Source organism: Musa acuminata, chromosome BXJ3-3, assembly GCF_036884655.1.
Source record: "Musa acuminata AAA Group cultivar baxijiao chromosome BXJ3-3, Cavendish_Baxijiao_AAA, whole genome shotgun sequence".
In the NCBI taxonomy this organism is placed as follows: domain Eukaryota; kingdom Viridiplantae; phylum Streptophyta; class Magnoliopsida; order Zingiberales; family Musaceae; genus Musa; species Musa acuminata.
This window is the reverse complement of record NC_088351.1, coordinates 10,200,758-10,210,000: the sequence shown is the minus strand read 5'-3', so window position 1 is coordinate 10,210,000 and position 9,243 is coordinate 10,200,758. Positions and strand designations below refer to the sequence as shown.

General features: G+C 36.8%; 1 non-coding gene across 1 annotated transcript; it reads right to left on the bottom strand.

Moving 5' to 3' along the window:
* Positions 1–7,828: 7,828 nt before the first annotated feature.
* Positions 7,829–7,902, bottom strand: TRNAN-GUU (transfer RNA asparagine (anticodon GUU)). Its single transcript has one exon. It is a non-coding gene; the product is annotated as a tRNA-Asn (tRNA).
* Positions 7,903–9,243: the final 1,341 nt, after the last annotated feature.

Below are 9,243 nucleotides of genomic sequence, written 5' to 3'. Positions count from 1 at the left end.
CGGTCCCTCGACCAATGACTCGTCAGTCAAGCCTGAGCCTGAGTTCAATTTGGTTGAATCTCGGATTTTGATGATGAAACCAATTAATAAGTGTTTATGATTTAATCTGCGTTTTGAGTGATGGATGCTTCGATCTAAGAGAGACAATTAAAGCAGGAAAAATCATGTTGGGCCGAAGGAAAACATGTCAGAAGATTGGACGTCGGACCGGAGGATCGGTTGAATTATCGACAGAAGGCTTCGGGCCATGGATTCGGGCATTGGGCCAAGAAGAGTAGATATTGCACCAAGGATATCGGAGTTACGGAGTCAATTGGCCGATTGGGCAAAAGGCCGCAAGAGAGGATGATGCGCCGAAGAATCAGATAAAACGTCGAGGGACCAATGACATGCCAGACAACATGATTAATGCTTAGTATTAATTGTCTAGATCGAAGTGTGTTTTACATGTGTAGGATTAACTATAATAGCAAGGCATGAAGCAAAATGAAGTCCCGAAGTCAAGGACGCGATTTCGTTAGGAGTTCAAGAGTTCATCGAAAGTTCTGGCGGAACCAATCGAGAAGTCTCGGAGCTTGCCAGAGAAGCTCATCGGAACTTGTCAAGAAGATCATCGTGAAGTCTAGGAGCTTGCCGGGAGTCCGCCGAAACATTGCTGAGAGATCATCGGAAGTTTGCCGGAAGAAACCAAGACATAGGGACTTATTTAGCTTAGCAAATATCTTAGGAATCGTAGTTAGTACGTAATTGGGTTTAGATTTGGGCCAACCCAATTAGGGGCTAGCTAGGCCAATGTAAGGATCCTGTTGGGCCCAATGAGAGGCCCAAACAGTGCCCCAAGAGGTGACACCATCGTGGCACAATCTCCGAGACTATGTCAGGAGGTGATACTGCCCAGACACAACCTCCGAAAGGCTACAAACGGTGGTACCGCCAGTCTGGGAGGTGGTATCGCCTAGTGTCAGGCGGTGATACTACCCAACGCAGTGTCAGTGTCAGACTGACACTGGCAGTGGTACCACCCAACGTAGGCGGTGGTATTGCCCGTTGCCCGAGAAACCCGGGATGAGATGTTTTTATGCTCTAAGTTTGAATCAACTTGAATCCTATAAATACCCCTCTCATCCCTGGTTAAAACACAAGCACAGAGAGTTTAAAAGTGAAGAAACGCTGCTGTAATCTCTTTAGAAATTCCCTCCTCCACTCTAAGTTTAGAATTCTGTAAGAGAGGAGTGAGTGCTTATAAGGGTTATCTCCTAACCCGAGAAAAGGAGAAGAGGGGTGTAAAAGGTGGTTGGTCTTTACCTATTGAAGGAAAACCGATAGTGGATGTTGGTGGCCTCGACAAAAGAGGAAACGGCGAAGCGGATGTAGGTCACGACAACCGAACCACTATAAAATCTGATTTGCATTTCCTTCTTACAATTTACATTAATTGTAAACTGTCTTCAATACTTTTACATACACGCTTTCAAGTTAAGTTTCCGAAATCGATTTTCAATGTACGAAGAAATTTTCGTAACCGACGTGATTTCACCGCTACACTAATTCACACCCCCCTCTTAGTGTCGACCCCGTTCTTAACAATTGGTATCAGAGCCTGATTATTTCTCATTTGGTTTAACACCCAAGAGAAATAACTTTTTTCGACTTTCAAAATGGACTTTCTCTCATTTGTCCTCTTTTTTTCAATGGGACGGACTACACTTATTGGAAAACTCGAATGAGAGTTTTCTTGCTTTCATTGAATCTTGATTTATGGCATATAGTCGAATCTGGTTTAAAAATGTCTTCTCTTCCCATGAAAGATTAATGATTTGGAGAAGAAGACTTTTTTCTCTAAATACAAAGGCTATTAATGTCTTATTTTGCGCCTTGGACAAAAATGAGTTTAATTGAATTTCTATGTGCGAAACGACTTTCAAAATTTGGCATACTGTTGAAATTACACATAAAGGCACTAGTAAAGTTAAAGATTTAAAAATCAACTTTTTAATGCATGATTTTGAACTATTTCAAATGAAATCAAGAGAGACTATTGGAGACATATACACCCGTTTTACGGATGTCGTCAATAGTTTAAAAGCTCTTGGTAAAACTTTTTCAAATTTGAACTTGTTAGTAAAGTTTTACGATCACTTTCTAAAAATTAGAATTCGAAAGTAATAACTATTCAAGAATAAAAAAATTTGAATACTTTTTTAATCGAAGAACTCATCGGGTCTTTAATGACCTACGAAATAACTAATGTTGCACTTGACGAATATGAGAACTACCTTCCAAAGAACAGGAAGGATTTTGAACTTAGAACAATTGAAGACCACTCGAGCATAAGCTCAAGTGATGGTGAACTTAAACTACTCATGAAATTTAAAAAGTTCATAAAACAAAAATTAAAGAACAAAAAGAACGCAACTAATTGCTATGAATGTAAGAAGAAGAACACAAATTAGAATGAATCGAGCTCATCCGAAGATGAGGAGAAAATCAACAAAGGTGAGGTAACAAACTATGCCTTAACGACTTTCGACAATGAGGTAATCAAAATGGCTTTAACTTATTTCAAAATTACATGATATTTTTCATGAGTTATTTTTAATTTAGTTTAGAATAATTATTTTTCTTAAAAATTGTCTGTTTAATAATGTAATGAAAATATAAAAAAATAGGAATCATGCTTATCATTCTGGTAATTTCAAAAATAATCATGAAAATTGAATGCTTTATGATAAACAAACAAAATGATTTTGAATACCTTATGAAATCATGTTTGATGTTTTAATGATGAAAATACAACTAAATATTAGATTTAAATCTAATGATTAATCCTATGTTTAATGTGTTATTTTGTCATGATGATTTTTATTAAAGATGATTTGAAATCATGTTTAATAGTTTTATAATTCGAAACTATGCATGATGAATCTTGCAATTTATGGATTATCGATTTTTACGGTAATGAAAGTGGCTTTTTTGGTTTTTAAACGTTGATGCATATTTTTGACATAAATGAAAAAGGCATGCTTCTATGAAATAAATCACATAAATTGAAACAACTAAAAAGAGAAAATCATTTTTATTAAAATTTTCTTTTTCTCTATCTTATCAATTTTTCACTAAGAGATTGATAAAGTTGTTTATGTCATTTTGAATCTCATGAAAATGATTTTGATTAGTTGAATTTGAATGAGACTTATCTTGATTTTCGAGATTTATAACTTGAGATTTCTTATGCAAGAATCAAGATATTATATCATTTGATATCCTATATTTCTTTTTGCTATTTATAAAAAGAAAAGATTTGATAAAATGAATCATGTCTTTTGTAATTCAAGAGGTCTTATCTTTTATGAAATGATATCTTTGTATTTATGGCTTGTATGCCTTGAAATGATTGAAATATTTTACACTATTTTGTTCTTCCTTTATTCTTTCTTGTTTGTAATGATAAAAGTGGGAAAAGTTATGATCATGCATGGTAGGATGTAATTTGACAAATTAATACCATCATGATTTGAAATACTATGATTTGTTGCTAACATTGATGTAATTATGAATAATGATTTAGAATAATATATATAATGATAATTTTATACTTTGAAAATATACATGATAATTTGGTATTATCCATACAATGCTGATGCTTTTTAATTATGATTATGTATGTGATGTATTGTATATAATGTGTATCATGAATGCTCTAAATGATGAATGTTTAGTATCATGATCAAAATATTGATAAATGCTTAAAAATTTTAATATTTTAATATCATGTATGATATGCTCATAATGATGATTGATTTATATTTCGGTATCATGAATGAAAAATAGAATGAAAGTTTTAAAATTGTGTTGTAAATTGAAACTATAATGATGCACAAACATATTGAAATAAGATTGATACTTTACCCTTGTCATGATTTGAATATTATAGTAAAGGAAAATGAATTACACTATTGTATTATTATTCCTTTCTATTTGATAATGACATAGGGGGAGCAAATTTTGCTTGCTTGCTTGCATACTTTAAGAAGTAAAAGTACTATCTTACAAATCTCAAGAGAAGTAATGTGTGCTAAGTTGCACATATTTGAAGAAGAGGCAAAAATTGCTATCTTGCCTATCCCAAGAAGCAAAACATGCGAAACTTGCACATCTAGCAAAATTTATAAACTTGTATATTTCAAGAAGCAAGAGTTGTTTTCTTGAACATCTCAAAATTACTAGCTTGCATGTTTTTAAAATGTTGTAAAATTATTGATAACTTGCATGATGTAACACTTGCTAAATTTTCTAGCTTACAAAATTGCATGATGATAAAACTTGATATTATGTTTTTCATGCAATGATTTGAACTTATATTCCAAACACTTGGAAGATACACTTCTTTTTGTTGATGACAAAAGGGGAGAAGTATGATTATGTTATGCATTATGACGTATTGCAAATATTCTTGATGAAATTTACAATGACTTGAATTCAGCTTAAATTCAAGGTTCTATTAAGATGCCATATTGATAGTGGGAGTTAAGGTTAACTCTGTCATCAATTGGTTGTCATTCATAAAAAAGGGGGAGATTGTTGAATCTTGGATTTTGATGATGAAACCAATTAATAAGTTTTTATGATTTAATCTACATTTTGAGTGACACAAGATGCTTCAATCTGGGAGAGATAATTAAATCAGGAAAAATCATGTTGGGCCGGAGGAAAACATGTCAAAAGATTGGACGTCGGACCGGATGATCGGTCGACGTATCGACAAAAGGCTTCGGGCCATGGATTCAGGCATCAGGCCAAGAAGAGCGGATATTATGCCTAGGATATCAGAGTTGCGAAGTCAATTGGCCAATTGGGCAATAGGCCGCAAGAGAGGACGATGCGCTGAAGAATCGGACGAAGCGTCGATGGGTCAATGACATGCCGGACAACATGATTAATGCTTAGTATTAATTGTCTAGCTCGAAGTGTGTTTTACATGTGTAGGATTAACTACGATAGCAAGGCATGAAGCTAAATGAAGTCCCGGAGTCAAGGACGCGATTTCGTTGGGAGTTCAAGACTTCGTTGGAAGTCCAGACGTTCGTCAGAAGTTTTGACGGAACTAACCGAGAAGTCTCAGAGCTTGCCAAAGAAGCTCATCGGAACTCACCAAGAAGATTGTCGTGAAGTCCAAGAGCTTGCTAGGAGTCTGCCGAAATATTGCCAAGAGATTATCGGAAGTTCTCCAGAAGCTTGCCGGAAGAAACCAAGATATAAGGACTTATTTAGCTTAGCAAATGTCTTAGGAATCATAGCTAGCACGTAATTGGGTTTGGATTTGGGTCAACTCAATTATGGGCCAACTAGGCCCATGTAAGAATTGTATTGGGCCCAATGAGAGGCCCAAACAGTGCCCCAAGAGGTGATATCGTCGTGGCACAATCTCCGAGACTGTGTCAAGCAGTGGTATCGTCGGTCTAGGCGGTGGTACCGCCCAAACACAGCCTTCGAGAGGCTGCAGGAGGTGGTACCGCCCAATGTAGTGTTAGTGTCAGACTGACACTAGTGGTGGTACCGCCCAGCGTAGGTGGTGGTATCACTCGTGCTCGAAAAACCCGAGGTGTTTTTAAGCTCCAAGTTTGAATCAACTTGAAGCCTATAAATACCCCTCTCATCCCTGGTCAAAACACACAAGCACATAGAGTTTAAAAGTGAAAAAACGGTTCTACAATCTCTTTAGAAATTCTCTCCTCTACTCTAAATTAGAATTCTATAAAAGAGGAGTGAGTACTGGTAAGGGTTGTCTCCCAAACTTAAGAAAATGAGAAGAGGGGTGTAAAAGGTGATTGGTCTTCACCTATTAAAGGAAGACCGATAGTAGATACTAGTGGCCTCAACGGAGTGGATGTAGGTCATAACGACCAAACTACTATAAAATCTGGTTTGCATTTCCTTCTTGCAATTTACATTAATTGCAAACTGCCTTCAATACTTTTATGAACACGCTTTCAAATTAAATTTTCGAAATCGATTTTCAATGTACGAAGAAATTTCCGTAACCGACGTGATTTTACTACTGCATGAATTCACTCACCCCTAGTGCTGACCCCATTCCTATAGGTTCCTCGGCCCACAGGTCTAGTCTTTGCCCAAGTTGCGTAGGTTGGTCCCCCGACCAGTGACTCGTCAGTCAAGCCTGAGCTCAAGTTCAGTTCCTCGGCCTATAGGTCCAGTCTTTGCCCGAGTCGCACAGCTTGGCTCCCCAACCAGCGACTCGTCATCCTGAGCCCGAGTTCAATTCCTCAGCCCACAAGTCCAGCTTTTGCCCGAGTCATGTAGCTCGGTCCCCTGACCAGCAACTCGCCAGTACCATCCTGCCCGAGCTCAGCCACCCGACCAAAAGTTCCAACCATTCTCAAAGCATGGGTTACAGCCCGTCATGTAGCCCCGTGATTAATCAGCCCGACTTCCCCTCCCAAGAGACCAATACATGCGCAAAGCTCCGATCCAAGCACACCCCTCGCCCTCTTGCAAGGACCCCATGACGCGCCTCGGTTGGAGGGGAAAAGTGATGAAGTATATTTTGGGCCCCAGCCACATCACCACTGACGCACACCACTCCCTTGCTAAGTCAGCATAAGTACTCCCACGCGCTAGACAGGATCCGTACCAAGGTACTCCTCGGCACATCCCGTCCCAGAAAACTCAGGACGGTGTCGTCTACCTCCCGCCCCGGAAAGCTCGAAATGACGCCGCATGGTGTCGTTCCACGCATTCTGAGATAACAATCGCACGAATGTACCATCTTGTCCCTCGGGTACCAATCACCGCACGAAACTCGCGGTGACCGACCCTCATATAGTAGTATAAAAACTCCTGACCGGCATCTAGCTAGGTGTGGGAAAAAAGAAAGAGAAAGAGGAGAACTGACTCATTCACCGAGGGGCCACTATCGAGAACCCCCGACGCAGTCCTTCTTTGCAGGAGTGTGGCCACCCCTGGAAGTCCGACCGTCTCGACCAAGAGACACCAACCAGCATCCCGACGCCAGCGTCCCGACCTCGGCAACCCGTTCAATCAAGCAAAAACTCTCGACATGGATCCATAGACCAGGTCATATTGACTCATTAGCCACAACGCATCAGTTCACTAACATATAGAAATTTATTGATCTAGGAGGCTTAAATAATAAAAATATATTAGAAATCATCTAATTTGTAAAAGAGCACGTATTGCCATAATGGCGAGGAAAGAAGAGAAGGATAAAAAGAAACCCAGTGAATGGTTGTGATATAGCAAGCCAACCTCTTAACAGGTAAAAGAAATACTAAAATCAGCAGCTCAAAACTATTAACCTATGCTAAGAGCATGTAGATGTAATAATTTTATCAGATGCCTCCCGAAGAGTTTATCAGACGCCTTCGAAGAGACATTCGATAAAATTAACATAACTTTGTTGGCAGAACATTACGTAAATTAGCAAAGCAAACTAAATACACAATAAAACAAATTAAGAAACAAAGCATCACAATGTTTTTCTAAATAGCCTAAATTATAACGCAAATCAAAGAGTAAACTAAATGCACTTAGATGATGATGAACTTAAGAAACAAATCATCACAATGTTTTGATAATATAATTTTTTTTTTCCTACATGGAAGGCTTAGATAATAAAACAGATAAATGAACATAGATGATGTAACAAATTAAGAAACAAATTATCATAATGTGTCTATAACATAATTTTTTTAACGTAACCTAAAAGGAAGGCTTAAATGTTTAAGAAAATTTTTAGCATAACCTAAAAAAAACTTAGATAATAAATAAAACATAAAAATAAATATTTCGCTAGAAGGAGGGTTTGAACCTCCGACCTTGTGGTTAACAGCCACACGCTCTAACCAACTGAGCTATTCCAGCTGTTAAATATAATATCAATCACAAATCTCAAAACCTATAGATAACTAGGCTCAAAAACAATAATAGGACAATCTAAATAGAAAAAACAACTAGTAATAACTATTGGCATTCTATTTACATTATATGTTGATGAAGCCAATCCTCTGGTCATGATCCAAATTTTAGTTTTTTAGTGCCCTCTAATATGCTTTAGTTTTACCTATTTTAGCCAAGGACTAAATTAGTATCGACTGTCATTAATTCTCAAAAAAAATTACATGAACGATAGAAGGTTAAATATTACAAGTAATTCAAAACTCAAAAGAAATAGCCCATATCCATAAGAAGATGGAGGGAAACAATATACGATTGGATATAAAATTTAAATATATTATCAACAGGATGAGGGAGAAGGATAATCCATGTTACGTATTATCTTTCATCCTGTTGATAATATAAAAGATTTTGGATTGATGTGATAGAGAGTAACAAAAAATTTCACACGCAAATAGATAATACAATCACAGAACAAAAGGTTTAAAAGTACATGCCAATAAATATAACCTATATGGTAACTGAAAAGGGTGAGCGACGTGGAAATATCCCCCATTATAACCGTGCTAAGGGTGAAATGTTTACTGTCGACCACTCCAAACCTGTTATTCTCTTCTATAACAATTATTTGTTCTCACATCCCCAAATACTTTTCTTCCTATAGAAATCGGTGGATGTCAAAACCCACAACTGACCATGTCGCAGTCACAAGTTGCTTTCTATCACATCGTCTCAAACAATGTTTTATAATGATGAAATTGAAAATATATGTAATCATGAATCGTCATTAATTCAATGATAGAGGAAGCCTCAACAATGGATAACTTAGGATAATTATCAAGAGAAACTTAGCAACCGACTGCACAACTTAACTACATAGTTAAGGGACCGATTTATAAAAAAGTTAGAGAGAAAAAAAAGAAACTGATCTTTGATGAACCGGTTGAGATCAAAATGTAACCACAAACATTATGATGATGAAAAGCGTAGCCTCCTCCATGAAAAAAGAAACATGTAGATATCCTTCAAATGAAATAATACGTGAATCATGCAAAGTGATACAAAAACATATAATGTGGTGCAAAGATTAATAAATAAATATGCTTTTATCTCTTTTAAATGGCTTTGATACTTGAACAGAATCTCATATCATTACCAATTTACATAGTACCAATTTGGCTAACATAATTGTATGAAATAATATTTGTTTTTGCTCCTCCATGTTCTTTCAAACAATGTATGTTTTGCTCCTACTTAAGATAAAAAAATGTTGGGTTTGACAAATAAAAATATCTGATGCAATAAAAG